This window comes from Polyodon spathula, chromosome 20 (genome assembly GCF_017654505.1).
Source record: "Polyodon spathula isolate WHYD16114869_AA chromosome 20, ASM1765450v1, whole genome shotgun sequence".
NCBI lineage: Eukaryota > Metazoa > Chordata > Actinopteri > Acipenseriformes > Polyodontidae > Polyodon > Polyodon spathula.
Window position 1 is genome coordinate 24,369,396 of NC_054553.1, and position 16,527 is coordinate 24,385,922.

General features: G+C 35.8%; 1 pseudogene; it reads left to right on the forward strand.

Annotated features, from left to right (window-relative positions):
- LOC121295925 overlaps positions 1-16,527 on the forward strand; it is a 106,974-nt pseudogene that overhangs the window by 55,842 nt on the left and 34,605 nt on the right.

Consider the following 16,527-nt stretch of genomic DNA (forward strand, 5'->3'; position numbering starts at 1 on the left):
TTAGTAGACTACATTTTCAAAATACTGGTAGTAAATCTACACTAGCCTATTATTATTATTATTATTATTATTATTATTAATAATAATAATAATAATAATAATAATAATAATAAATAGAGGGAGCAGTTAAGCCTCTATGCCCAATAAATCCGTATCTCTCATTATTTATTTTTTTTCTTTTACTTAACACTAATTGATTTGAAGATCTTTAAAATTTTAATGAGTTTGGATCAAGTTTTTCAAGTCTATGCCTCGATTTATCTTGAAATGAAGCCAATTAAAATGTTGGAGGAGATGCAGCAAAAATGAACATTTAAATTACTAGAAATTGGAGCGAGGATTGTTTGAACTGTGGACTAGTGTAGTACATTTATCCACTGAGCCCTGTTTTCAGGCTTTTCTTCAGTGACCACTTTTGAATAATTATCATTTATCTCAAACGATGTAATCTTCTTTTTAGATTTACACTTTCTTTTACAACTGACTTTTTTCCTAATGAAGTCACAATTCTTTCATTTATTATAGATCATGTTTAAAAACTAAAATACAGTATATATTATATTGATGTACTGTAATTCTGTGTAGAGAACACATGACGACAGTTGTATGTTAAATAGTAGTACAATCTTAAAGAATCATAATAAATCAGTTTTTGTGATTTCTAATAAGTTAAAACATGTGTAGCTTGTCTCTTACCATAAGGGACGTCACTTTGCACAATTTAAGCAGCTAGAACTACAGTATACAGGACGTGATGACATTTCTTGGGCCTTGTCACGTATGTTCTAATTTTGTAGCAGGAAAGTTATTGGTTCGTTACAGTTCGTAAAACAATCCTTGCTTTCTAGGTTGGAGGACTAGCATCAGAAAATGTGCGCTGGGCAGACACAGTTGGAAATTAAAAATACAAACAAACAGGAGAGTACATTATGTGGAGATGTTTTGCTGATCACAGAGTTTGTGTCCTACTTGGGATATTTCACCAAGAAATACATTAATGGATTGGTCTTGAAGGCCACATCACAATCAGTTGAAGGTAAGTCTTGTAAACCCAGTGTTCAGTCAACCAAAAAAGACAGATACTAACTAGATATAATGGGAGCTAGTATTGAGCTACACAGTGGCAGATCTAAATACCACTATTATTAAATATTTACTAAACCTGGCATAGACAAAACACACTGTTCCAGATGTTGCTTTTGACAAGGTTCACATCTTTTGATTATTTATTATTGATGTTTGGTTTTTGGAAACCCTTTGTATCTATTTTTTTTCAAAATGCAACCACAATTTTCAAACATAGCTGCAAAACAGTGAGCATAACTTGTGGCAATCATTAAAAAGACCATGTGTAGAAATCTTTCAAAAAGTACTTTGTTAATGCCAAATTCAATACATAGTGCAACGCTTCATTTGTTTAGCAGTTAAAGTGTTTATAGTTGGCTCAGTTTTAATTAGCATTTAATTTCCAGTGTTCTGGAACTGCAAGGTCATTGTTAATTTTCCCTGCATTTTCAGAAAGCTAAAACAGACGACTCTGCATTACTTACAAGTCAGATTGCTGGAACGTTAACCTTTTAGTTTTTAAAAAAAAAAAAAACTTTTGAGAACTACCAACTAATGATATAAATGCTGAAACTAGTTGTAAAAATAAAAATAAATAAATAAATAAATAAATAAGCCCCAAGAAGGTAAACCAATTTCAATTAAATTCATACCATGGCGTTTTATTAAGCATTGAGGCACAATCTCGGGGTAACATAAGATAATCACACCATAATATATTATGAGAACCCAAAGCCTTAATTCTCTTATTCAGTGTTTTAAAACAGATATTTTTCAAATAGTTTTGGGGGGGGGGGGGTTGTTTTATTACCTCAATGTGAAAATATGCATCGAATCTGTTGAAAAACTAATTGTTTTGATAAAAAACTAAACAAAAAATCATCATAATATCATTAACCAATGCTGTGCTGTAGTGGAAAGAAATGCATATTGATATAGAGAGTAGATATTTTCCTAATTTACCTTCAGTCTTACAAATGACTCATATCATATAAGAGCAACACAAATAATATCTAAGCAAAAAGTATTTTTTTACCAAAACTGGGAGCAGAGCGATTGCTGATGCCGTGTAACTAGTTGTACTTTGCTTCAATGGTGTGTTAAAACTTAAATAAGCAGGACATCCCTGGGAAAGCAGGACATGCTGATTATATACCAGTACTGTACAGTAGCAGCATTTTAGTGCAGAGCTGTCATTTGTGCAGCAGTCGGTAGTCCACAAGAGATTCATCTACCCCTAGCATGTCGCTAACTAACCACAAAGATGCATACTCCTGTAGTTATTAATGAAATGTCCTTCAATTATGTAAAAGTGGCATTGCCATACCATTTGTCTTTGTGTCAATTCCAGTCACTTCTGAATTAGACCCCTTCACGATGCTTACTGACGATGCAGATGTTGCAGCCTGGCAGAACGAGGCTCTTCCTGCAGATTGAATGTCTACAGAGAATGCCAACATCCTCACCAACTGTGAACACTGGCATTTAATGGTGGGCCAACAGCTGCAGGGAATCAAATGGATAAAAACCAAGTATGGGGAAAGTCCAGATTGACCAGAGAGGATAAATACAGTACCTAGATCATTTGTGTCATAAACTAAGGACTACAAATAGTGTAGTATTAATTTTTTATGTTCGTGGCAGAAATCTCAGTTGCATATGCCTAGTGGGCTTTTCTAAAACCACCACACTTCAATAATTCAGACTTCAGGAGGTTTATCAGATGCAGCTCCTGTAAAAAAAAAAAAAAAAAAAAAAAAAAAAAAAAAAACGGAAAAAACACTAGTTAGTAACCCTTGCAAATATGCAGAAACATTTATACAGAACACACATACAGTAATTGGAATTAGTCAAGAAAATACATTAAATATTGATAAAATGTAGGTGGTATTTCTCAAAGTAAATATCCTTGTATTGGTTAATATCCAATCTTCTCTTCTCCAAACCAAACCTCCCATCAAGTCACACATATAGTTATCACATTATTAATAAACCATATTCTTTTCATAGCCCCCTGCCCAATCCAATTCATGGCACTGTGGGAACTAACACGAATATTCTACTTGTTATATAAAAAATACTTACTACTTTAAGTGTTTATTTTGGAAATTTTGGATTTTGAGAACTGCATGTTTTGTTTCAGCTTGAAAATTGCCTATGCGCCTGTTTTTTTGTTTTTTGTTTTTCCCCCCAACATACATTAAATTCAGGCATGGTTTACATCCTACGTATATTAGTGAATTGCTGGCTTTCGTGAAGGAAAAAGCAGCATTTTTTTTTTTATTATCATTTGTTTATTCTTGTAAATTAATTTTAGCCACACATTAAGATTCAGCACGACTTGCTCAGATTAACGTGAGACGTTAATGCAGTTACTTTTAACAATGGATGCATACCTTGAGGATTGCGTCCAAGACAAAAAGGAAAATGCATTAGAAGTGAATACAATGATCTCTTGGCATTCTGATTTTTCAAGAGCTATCTCGACTCAGTGGAGAGAGGGCTGTCAGACGGGGAAGTGGTTTTGATTGAAAACTTGGAAGAGGCGGTCAGTCCAGTTTTGGGGCCGCTGTTGGGTCGTGAAACAATAAAGAAGGGCAGGTAAGTCATTTCTGAAATGTTTTCTGTTTGAATGATGTTAACTCTCCTAAATCTGTTGTGTTTTATCTTCAGACACTGCACCATCATGCTGATTTTGCTTTTCCTGTAAGTTGAGTTTTCTAGGTTAATAAAAAAACAAAAAAAAACACATGAAAAGTAAAAGGGAAATCAAGAGAAATATTATTCTACCCAGTGTTAGTCAGCAATGGAACCAGCCAAACTAATGGAAATATTAAATACTACAGTAATTAATATTTATAACACACATGGCACATGGATTACATCTCTTAAATAACATGCACCTCCTGTTCCTTATAAAAACACTATATAGATACTCTTAGTATACTGTATACCTTTTATATAGGGTATAACATGCAACTCTTTATGTAACACGCAGACATTCAAAAACATGCAGTAGTTAAATACATTTCTTAAATACATTTCATTTCTAATAGTGGACGACACTCGGAAGGACATTGTTCCTGACTCTCTCTTATTTTCTCTCCCATTCAGGTATTTGAAGATTGGAGATAAGGAATGCGAGTATAACCCCGGTTTCCTCCTCATTCTACACATCAAACTGGCAAACCTCCACTACCAGCCCGAGCTGCAGGCCCAGTGCACCCTCACCAACTTCACCAGTCGCCAGAGGACTGGAGGACCAGCTGCTGGCCACTGTGGTCAGCATGGAGAGACCCAATCTGGAAGAGCTCAAGGCAAGTTTCAAATATGAGCCAGTGCTCACGTCCCTGCAGGGATTTCCATAAGAACTAGAGATAAAAAACTTGTCAGTGAAGTATTGACAGAAGGGAGCAAAAGTTAGCTCCTTGTTCCTGACTCTGTCATTTTATTAATGGATTTACTCTACCAAAAAATAATACACAAAACCTTGTGAGTAATTTGAAAAGATAAGGAAAGGTAAGGGGTGCTTTTTAAATGAGACATGTAAAGTGAATTCAAACAGAAGAATATTGTTTGATATTGGACCTTCCTTTCACTTCAAAAAGTCTTTTCAGAACTACAACACATACTTCCCAGAAAGTATTTCCTCTAAGTTTGAGATGATGGCTCGAGATAAGTGGCAAGATATGTAATTACATAGACAACTGCACCATAGAGGTGGCTGCAATGGTTAATGAAGTATTTGCAATATGTACAACTTCACGCACCCAATGAGCACACACATTTACAATTACTCTTCTGTTCTGAAAGCCTAGATATGAGAGAGATTAAATCTTGCAGAGGGGCTTTGTAAAAGACCATTTACCAGAAATAATTCAAAATAAAGCCTGTTTTTTTTTTTTTTTTTTTTTTTTTTTTTTTGTGTGTGTGTATGTTTTACTTTTGGAAAAATAACAATTTAACAACAATTGTAACAATAACAATTTTTTCAAGTTGTCTATCATATCACATCACTTCTATTGAGCTTGTTAGGTCAGTGGTGAATCACAGCATTCGTTTTATTTATTTTGACAGATTTAGCAAAGCTGCTTTTCATTATCTTAACAACCAAGGGCTTTATTAATTCAGGTTATCTATCTCTGCTGTGTATCCTTCTCTCCTGGGGGCTCAGAACTAATTTAGTTCAGAACAACTTTGCTACGCTTGTTTGCCAGTTGCTCTTTGGTTCAAAGATTTGGTTGCTGATAGTTTGAAATTTCAATCTATGCAGGTCAGAGAGATTTAACAATAAATTTCAATTTTTCTATTCTTATCTAGCCAGCCTTTAAGTCAGTGTCCCCTTAGCAGTATTCAGTATTCTGTTGTAGTAAAGGAAGATGGTCTAATTAGAGTCTCGGTAGGAGGAAAGAATAATTGTGTGCAGTTGTTTTATCTTTCTAATCTAATTAGGCTGGAGAGATGTTAAGAAGACAACAACTACAAGGAGTACCTTCTATAAAACAGTGCCTTTGTAATTTTATAATTGATTTGTGCATGACGGCTTTTATAAGTAATCTTTCTGCCAGCAGCTGTCCAATTGCTTTGTTTCCTATGTGTGCTTCCCATAATTCCTTACAACAGGTTTCATATGAATAATATACTTTACCCATGCAGTGGATCTCTCTCGGAATTTGACTGAAATAATTCATATCGCTCAACAACATAAGGTTTAATTTAACTTAATGTACACTTGTTGGTTGTTATTTATTTGTTTGCAATACAATCAGGTGATCTGTTACTTTACAGCTATGCAAAGTCTACACAGACGGTGTGCTGTTGTTTCCAAGTTGAATATTGATTTTACTGCGATGACAGACATATCCTCTTAATTCCAATCACCATTTGCAGCAGATGATTAATTCCTGGCTTGGTTTTTTAAAAGCACAGTAAGCCAATACTAACGCACTGTCCCAGTACAATGTTAGATTTGGATGAGTTTTGCTTTTTGTAATCAGCTCTTGGACTGATCATTGCTCAAGTCATTTTATATCTGTGTTTTTTAAATGGTTGTTAAAACCTTTATTTTGTGGGAATAACAAGACACTGCTAGGCCACATTATTCAGACCTGTCTAGCTGATTGGATTGGACCTGTCTACCTGATCAGGCATTGCCTGATTTACTCTGGATGGTGGTCAAAAAATGTAGTTTATTTTAAGCATCACTGTGGATCAAGTCCAGCCAACAGTGTTGGGCTTGTACCCAGATGGCGATGGGTACTTTCAATACAATAGTGCACCCACCCAGTGTGCCTGCATTGAGGAGCATGCCAGAGACTTCAGGAATCTTGCATGGCCACCACAATCCTAATTGAGCATTTTTGGGATACATGTCAAGGCTGAGATCTGGGCAAACAATGGCCCAGTCAGATATTATTATTATTATTATTATTATTATTTATTATTATTATTATTATTATTTTTTTAGCAGACGCCTTTATCCAAGGAGACTTACAGAGACTAGGGTGTGTGAACTATGCATCAGCTGCAAAGTCACTTAAAACAGCGTCTCACCCGAAAGAAGGAGCTCAAGGAGGTTAAGTGACTTGCTCAAGGTCATGCAGTGAGTGAGCCGGGATTGAACTGAGGACGTCCTTGTTACAAGCCCTTTCCTTTAACCATCGGACCACACAGCCTCCTATGTATGGCTAGACAGTGCATCCTGAAAATGAACCTACCTGTGTTCTCTATGTGTTTCCTTTGCTAAATGATTTTTGTTGGAAGTGGCCTTACAATGACAATGCAATGTTTTGTTTTGTTTTTTCATTAAGGGGCAATGGTAGTACAATCCAATGGCAGCTACACTGATGTTGAATGATATCCGAGCCAGTATGCTATTGTATGTAGTCCAAATCAATTGTGTTGCCATTGCTACTAAAGCTATGGTCTGCTAATAGGACTGCTAGGAATTCTTCAAGACCATCATTTACCAGTATAAGAACTCTATATCGGGCAGTAAAAACAAACTTTCATAGTTGCGGAATATTTTTCTTAATTTATTTTTTTATAATTTATGTTACTGTATTACAGCATCAGTGCTGCAAGCCAGAACAATTCAATAGAGAATTGTTTACTCAAATATTGCACCAGTTGTTGCATAAATGCAGTATTTTCTGCCAGACACATCAGTTTGTAGGTGCAATAGCCCAGGAAGGATTTTGTGGCTGAAGCCTCAACTGTTGAAGTCAATCAACAATTGAAGTTTTCCAATAAACACTGCAATTCTGCAGTTTGCTATACAATTTTAAATGGTCTCGTTTGCATGGACGGATCAGATTGGAAGCCAGTCGTTTGTTATGAAACGTGTGTGTGTGTGTGTGTGTATATATATATATATGTGTGTGTGTGTGTGTATATATATATATGTGTATATATATATATATATATATATATATGTGTATATATATATATATATGTATATATATATATATATATATATATATATATATATATATATATATATATATATATATATATATATATATATAGCAGTTTAACTATAATATTGTACTGGTAGTATAGCTACCCTGAAAAAAGCTACAAAAACAAGTAAAACAAGTAAAACACCCAAATACTCTCAGTACTATAAAATGGGAACCAGTAATGAAGCTAATAAGAGGTATGGGAATTTTGTAAGCACATCTTGGTGTACTATACTGTACATAAGCTTAACCCACACTCAGAGTAAGGCATTTGGGTTCTGAGAAAGAGCAAGCATTTTATTCTTTCTAAATAAATTATATATCTGGGATTGTGATTACCAAGAGCTGCAGCTTAAACACTGGGGTTGTTTAAGATACAATTAGATACTGCCCTGCAGTTATGAGTGTGCTAGCAAGGGACAGGTCTCAATAGACAGAACAGCCTCTTCTCGCTCCCAGTATTTCTTATTTTCTTATGTCGCTATGTAGTTGATTTATGTGTTGGAAAGGTGAACCTATTCATTTTGTTGGATCTGTAACACCTGTTGCTGGGTGCAGCCTCTGTAGGAATTTCAAGAACTCAAATGAGAACACATTTACTTTCTTTGTCTCCTGGCAAGAGGACTGACTATCTCAATTCCTCAGAGACATGTCCTGCCTAGTGGCCTAGTTTAAGTCTTACTATTGAAGGTGAAGGTGTTGTGCAGGAGGAAGTTACCGGGAAACCAAACTGAAGAAGAAAGTTGATCTGTTGGCTTTCGGAATATTATAGTCTCGTATTGTATTTTAGAAAAGTAAATTGCTTCACATTTCAATGTATTTATAATTTTACTGCCTCCTTGGAATCATTCGGTATGGCGCTCAAATTTCAAATACTGTGTTTTCTTTTTTTATTGTTCAGGTGTTTAAACCTGAGTTCATATCAAGAGCTGCTCTCGGTTCTAGTGTCCCTCCATAGATATATGTAACATAGGCTAGATCAGCCATGTCTTTTTATGTCAATGCACTTCTGAGCATTGGGGTGCTGGTGCTTACTTTTTGGCTGAACAAGCCTACATTTCATGCATCTCTGGCATGTAACTAAAACTGAACAGCAGCCCTGTAATCATAACCAAAGCACCAGAAAGAAAATAAATAAATACAGTATTTGAGTAATAGCAATAAGAATCATGCAGAATGGTTTCAAACACCATAGGAAGTGAGGGAACAGTACAATAAATGTAAAAAATGTCGTTTGCAACTAAATTTCACATTCAGTTTTATTTATTAAACTGAAGGTTGGGGGAATTGGAGGTAGGGAACAGGTTACGCAGGTCAATGTTGCTGAAGTATAAAAGACGATGTACACTAAATCCTGTAAAGGAGGTGGTCTGAGATAGAAAACAGGGTTTAAAGGGAGTACAGTCACTACCTGGGTTCCTCCAGCAATTACTTTAGAATTTTAAGTAATTGCAGGAGCTGTACCTTGGATTCTGATTTTTTGATATGCATTATTGTTGATGAACTAAGGTAGATCCTGAAATGGCAAGATTGAATTAGATTTATGTTTTGATTTAAGGACCTGCTGAAAAGATCCTTCGATGTCACACTTTATTTTGTAATGAAGATTATTTGGGCAGCCATGCTACAGAAAGGGAAAACTACCCAACCAACATTTGCTTTCTATTGACCAGTTTGTTCCTTTGCAAAGTCCACAAGTTACATGTTGGTTAAACGTATCTGTGTCAAGCAAAGCTTTTATCACAGAATGCATTGCATCAATGGCTCTTAGAAGACTTAATTTGTGTTGAGAAGAGAGAGGATGGCTGGAACATGTAATCGATAACCTTTCAGAGTGATAGACTGGACAGGGGGAGGGGGGTAAACATTTACTTGAGTGTATTACTTATTACTTGCAAGCAGTACAGCGATGAAACTGATTCAGGTTAGCATGTTGGCACAAATCCAAAGCATTATAGAAAAAGGTCAATACCGGGAAATATATCTGAAAAGATGGATACCACAAATTGCATCCATTAATCATAGAACTTTTTTATGCTTGCAGGAGCGTGTTTGAAAAATAGCAACACATGTGATATGCAGCTCACACGTTTGTTTAAATGTGTGCCATGTAAATTATGGCAGCTGCTGGTCAGTTTCAGCTGTGTTGACCAAGAATACACAAAATAATGTTTTACGAGGAATGGCCTCAAAACTGCAGTCTCTACAGGCCATTCTGGATCTACAGATTTCCCATCCAACTTTTCTGAAGGCCTTAATTATTGAGGCATGTTCACTTATCTCTGCTGAGCATCTTGCAGCCTCAAATCTCTATCCTGGCCTGTACCTCATCGACAGTGTTATGGCAGGAGTTTTGGTTTACTCCCTAAATGTGTGTCTGTAGACGTGTGTATGCACAACCTTGCTAATAGACTCCTATATCATGATTTACGCTCATATCGGATTCCCACATGGTGAGATGTATACAAAACATGTAGTACAATACTCAATTTTGGGTCTCTTAACTAATTAATTTACTTGTTCTCCACAGTAAGATATTGATGATAAAAAAACACGTCTGGTACTTGTTAAAGAACACTTTCCCAAGCTGTTTCCTTCCAGGTGAAGGAAGCCAACATGACAGAAGCAAAAATCAATGAGGCGAGAGAACACTACAAGCCTGCAGCCTCCAGAGCGTCTTTATTGTACTCCATAATGAATGACCTCAATAAAATCCATCCCATGTACCAGTTCACTTTGAAGGTACACTTATTAAGGCCTACCTACAAAAAAAAGCCCCAGGTGGATTTCTCTTTGGCAGATATACTACTTTAATAAGTCATTCGAATCTGTTTTAAGGATGCTTCTAACCATTTTCATGTACTGTGGGTTTTTGTTAATTTAATTGTTTCTAATTTATTTATTTGTATTACATGAGAAGGTTTCATATATTGATAGCAAGAATCCCCTCAGGTTTTACTCGGAGGATCCTTGCACCAAAAGGAGTTGTGTGAACCAGCAATGTACAGTTTAGATCATTACAAAACTGTCAGCCGTGTTCAATAAGAATATTCCATTGTGTGGCCTTTGTTGCACAAAAGCAATTAAAAACCCATGGTGAACGTACAATTCACAAGACAATTTAAATTTACATTTAAAATGTTTACCTTTCTTTATCAGTTGTGCACAATTGTCTGGTGGTTTTATGAAACTCATTACAGTTGAGTTTCATAAAACCAGGCATTCAGCATGGCTGTGCAGAAAGACCCTTCAGGTGACACTATCAAGCAGGGAGTATCAAACCTCATCGATAGCATCACCTTTTCTCTCTTCTAATATACACCACGAGGGATGTTTTGAATATGGCAAACTAACCTACACAGCACAACTTGCCTTCCAGGTACATTCTGAAATCATACCAATTACTTGCCAACCACAAAGTTTAATTTCCAGTAGAGGGTGATGTGATCTATAGTGTAACTACAATATAGTGGGGTTCCACTTTTACTTTGGAGTTGAGGGACCTCACAACCTACTAAAACCACCCATGATAAAGAACTGGCATTTGCGATAAGTGGGCATACAATGCTATCTTCTGGTAATTGAACTTCATGAATATACAGAATGTGTTCCACACATGAATGGTGCAATGCTACTGTATTCAACACTGCTTTTTAGTATTCAGCGAATTATATAATAAGTGTGTATACTAAAGTGGTAATTTGAGCAGCATTTTGTTGTTTTAAACAAGTTAGTGGTTTTGATCAATTCAATTATCAAAGCAGTAATTACTGTTTTTAATACCATCGTGATTGTTTAGATTGAGTTCAGTAATATCTTCCAGAATTATTACATAAACTGAATCTGATGTGAATCATCAAGATATTGCTTCAGGAACTATTTGATAATATATCCTTTTTGTCAAGCCCATGCCCTTCACCAGGGTGATGCCAAATCCAATCAAGTATACAGAGCCTCATAAACTGGCCAGGCATAGGCAGTGTATTTTTCTGTATAATCCACGACCTGTTATGCTTATCAACATACTGCATGTTTTACTTGATTTGTGTGAATTAACGTTGTAAATAACCAGCATAAAGGAGACAGGGGTTATTGTGTATAACTCCTGTAGTAATACTCTTTTTGATGTACTTTGTCATAGAGATAACGCAGTTGGACTTCCTTCAGAGATATTCAACCTGGTCTCTCCAGTCCAGTTGATTTCCTCTCGAACGTCCTGGGTTGGAATCAAGGTAAAGCTTATTACATGGCACAGTGGTGTTGTTTGAGGTAGAGCAAAATATGAGAGAGACATCCAGTAAAGGGATCTATTGACCTGAATGGTGTCTAATCATTAGCCAAAAAGACACAAAAAACACCTGCAGGCACTGCTACACTTTACAACACAAATGTTTAGTTCAATTAAATAGAAACCAAAGTTATACATGGTCTCAACTAGGTGTCAGAGACTTCTCTAGGGCTGAAGGTTCACTCCCAATGGACCCAGACAACAGATAATGCAATGTTCTGAGTGGATCAATGTAGTTACATGATCACTGCTGTAATTTGCCTGAGGTTATTTCAGTAATACTACTACTTTCATATCTGCTCTATAATGGAGTCCCTATCATCATTTCCAATGCTTGAACGCTAGGTGTGACTATACAGCAAAAAGGGGGGGTTCTGAGTTAACACATTTACAAGTGTTTAACACGGCTGCTATTGCTGCATGTAGCTGTATCAAGCAGTTGTGTAGCTATAAATACTGGTTTCGCAATCAAAAATAACGTCTACCTCTCCAATTGCGATTCCTGTTTTTTTTGCCCTATAGTCCCCATAGTCACGAAACTGATCTCGCATGTTGTGAGAGTTCATAGAGCTTGGGGTCATTGGTTGATGCAGAAAGACAGTATCTGCAATAACAGTAATGACTTGCATAACTATAACCCCTCTTATCTGTCCCTGAGGGCTGTCAACCCCCAAATCAATTAAAGTCAAGAGCATTGAACACTCAACTGATTTGTGAAAGTGCATTACCTCCCATCAACTCATTCATGGGTTACTACATTCCTTGAAGGGATGGACATTTAGAGTAATAGTAGCTAAGGCTTATTTGACCTACAAACTGGTGTCGTAGGAAATAAGTTGAATGGGAAATAAATTGATCACACAAGCGCAGTAATGCAAAATTAAGGAGGGGCAACAGTTTGATTAAAGGGAAGGTTCATTGCATGGCTTTTTTAAATTTTTATCTGACAATTTTATTTGCAAGACTGCATGTTGGTGTGTGACTTTTTATGTTTCTATAACATCATTGTCAATCAGATGTATTTTATGTGTGATCACATATGTTTCAGTAATATAATCTAATGACATGCTGCATCCATAATATTAGTATGGCAAGGTTGTATTTCTACATTTTAATGTTAGTATAGCTGTAACTTAGTTTAGACGTGGCAAAACATAGGCTTACCACTGCCAGTTTATATATATATATTATATATATATATATATATATATATATATATATATATATATATATATATATATATATATATATATATATATTATTTTTTTCTGCATGTCTGAAGCATTAACATTTATTGTTACACATACAATTATGTTTATTAAAAAATGTTCTAGGTTTAGGGTTGTGGTTTTTAAATTAGGATAGGGTGAAGAAAATTAATCATATTGTCAGACGAAAGGTTTTTTTTAGAAAGGAATTGTGTTGTGTACTCAGGCTGGGAATTCAAAAAACAAGCTCATGTTGTTTGCACACACTACACTAACATAAATGCCATATTCTTCGTAAACGTGACACTTGTATTCCTTGCAGTGATACATAGTATTACTAAGGGATAAGATTTATACTATGTTAAAAAGGGACCCTGTCAAATTCTCTGTAGATAGGACAAATCACTCACATAGCTGTCCATACAGTAGTGCTTCCCAAAACAAAAACACCTCCAGAAATGTAAAACAACATTAAATATATAACACATTTTGCTAGTTAACATTTGTTACACAAACTAAAATACACATTAATATCACAGGCTACTTACAAATTTCATTTTAAATTATGTATTTGTTGCTAATATATATTACAGCTATATTCAAATTCCCTTATCTAGCATCATACTTATTAATATAAATGATATTACAAAATTCATTTTAAATTATTTATTATTTGTTAATATATCTGATCAGCTTATTTCCTGGGCTCGATCCACTTATGTCCCAGCCTAAGCTCGTAGACATTAGAAACAATGGAACCTCCCTTTTAAATTGTAGAGCTTGATCAACTTATTTCCCACCAAATTATTTCCTAGGACACCGGTATAGAGAAGAGAGAGAAAGAAAGCTCCAAGACCCTCTGTGAGCAGCACATGCCTCTATTTAACACTAGAACCGCCGGGCTTATGCTACTGCCTAGAACGACCAGCAGTAGTCATTTTGACGGGTACATTTTAAACAGCTTCGATATGAAAATGAAACACAAGATGTCAGATAGAACTCAAAAGTTTTATTTATGAACATCGTATCTAACAATTTCATAGAATATTTCAAAAGAATATATTGTGTAAACAGGTGTAAACTACTATATGTACATAAAAAAATTGTAAAAAAACAAAGTAATTATTTCCAAAAATAACATTAAAAGGCTTTTTTTCACATCAGTCTACTACATAGCATGACTTCAAAAAATGAAAAACTATAATAAAATAAACATTTCAAAAGAAAATATTGTGTAAGTGTAAATTGGTATATGTAGGCCTTTTCTGTTGCGTGTGTCAATTGATGCACACTGTATCCAGGATGAGCTGTGTTTCCCTGCTGCTTTGCAGTCTGATTGAAATGTTTCTGCCAAAGCTCCACGGCTACCATGATCAGAAATCTCTCCAACTGATATTTTCCCTGGTGTATTCATTGTACAAAATGAAGGAATTGATGGCTGCCATGTCCAGTACATTGTAAAATACAGCAACTGGACATTGGTGATTGCTTTCACTGAGTACTACATTTTGTGCAGATGGTGAAAAATCTCTTCTCATTTTGTTCACTGTTCCAACCAGGCTATTTTTTTCTTCAACTGTTTTATTAATTACAGTGAAATAAAAAAAAAAAATTGTCATTGGTAACATGCATCCCTTTTCCTAAGCACGGTTACATCAGCCTAACACATTGTCAACCAGTCTCTGACCAGCTGGGTGGGTTTCCTTTTTGCACAGGTAGGAGTAGGGTCCTCTGCCATCCAAAACTTGATCACGAATTTGACAGGTTTGTGCCCAGCTACACTGTGCTTGTGTCAGAAACAGTTGCTTGTCCATGTAATGTTTTATATTTAGCTTGAAACAGGCAATGCTGTTTTCAATTAAGTCATTCCAAATTTCTGATGCCAAGGCAAATATATCTGTAGTTGCTCTCAAATGCAAAAATCTCAAGATTTCTCAAAAAATTATTGCAATAGTAATGTTATACGACAGCCAGATGACAGTTCTCCAAGGAATTTATAGGATTACAATAGATATTTGGATAACACATATCTAGACTTCAAGAGCAATATTCTATTCAAATAGTGCTGTAAACTCAGTGGGGGTAGAGATAACAAACAGGCTTCTATACATGCAAAAAAAAAACTGTATTGTAGGTTATATTAACAATAAAAGCATGTATTGTCACAAGCTGTCAAAATGACTACTTTTGATGGTTCTAGGTAGAGGTGCTTATAACTTTTGTTTTTGCGATTCTGGCTTTCAAATGCTGTTAGGGTATTTTTAATACATGTATTTAGGAAAAGTCAAGAGCAGACAACCGTAGATCTTTTACACACGCAGAGTAATTTAAATTTTAAAAGTGAAAACCATCAAAGTGACTACCGTGGTGGTTCTAGTGTTAAGATGTAAAGGTATTTTAAAGCCTGTTTTATCATGCTTTTTAATGCATGTTACAATTCTGAAGCATAATATTGCTGAGCTGCTGCACTTGTCAAAGCAAGTCTTCAGCCTTGTTTCCATGCAGAGTCAGCTCACATCTGGCAACATTTATTTTATTTTATTTTTGTTTTACCTCCATTTGTAGTCATGCATCTACCAATTACATAAACAAGGATTTAAGTGTCATTCCTTTCTGCTTATTATTTATTGAGATGCCACCTTGGGAATACAGCTTTAAAGTTGATTAGATGGTGAACCATCCACTGGTTCTTCCTGTTTAATTAAACAAGCTTCTTTGGAATGGGTTTAAGTTCACAAGAGTTTTAATGCGCCGCACTGTTATTCAGCGTTACATTATGAAACACAGTTACTCGCCTTTCTGACTTTAAATTCTTTGCTTCCACAAAAATGTGTTGAAATACATTATTCAGAAAACCATGATTTCCATTGCATGAGAGTAGGTGTTAAAACTTGCTGATGTTGGACTCAGCTGTAGCCAAGATAAGCACTACCTAAGACATAGCTTATTTTATTGTAAACTAATGTGATCCATCTGTGTTTCCTTCCATCTATTGATGTAGATATCCTTCTGCCTGGTGTTTGGTGGCTGAAGTGTAATGCTGGCTCCAGGGATCAGCCTATTTTGCTTCCCTGGCACATCAACACACACAGCGGCTGCAATTCTGACTCCAGAGATCAACCACAGTGCAGCCTCCCTAGCACATCAGCATGACAACTGTCTGGACTGCGCTGAGTAGGGTACTTCTCTGGGGTCTTCAAGTGGGCACCTTTCATCCTTTGGTGTTTCTTAGACTAGCCCACGATCCCTTAAGAGGGCTAGACAATGATTCTGGCATCCCAGCATGACCCCCCCTCCCCCCCCAGCTAAGCCCAGCTTACTTACCTTCCTTTACATCAACATTTTTCTTCTTCTTTTTATTCTACTGTGCTTGAGGTCCCCAACCAGAATCTTTTCGTCTAAGCCAGATCCAGTTGTTGCTCCTCTCTGCTGCTTCAGATAAGTTCTTCACTATGTGTCGCAACTCTTGACCACTGAATCCAATGTCTCTGAGAAACCAAATTGT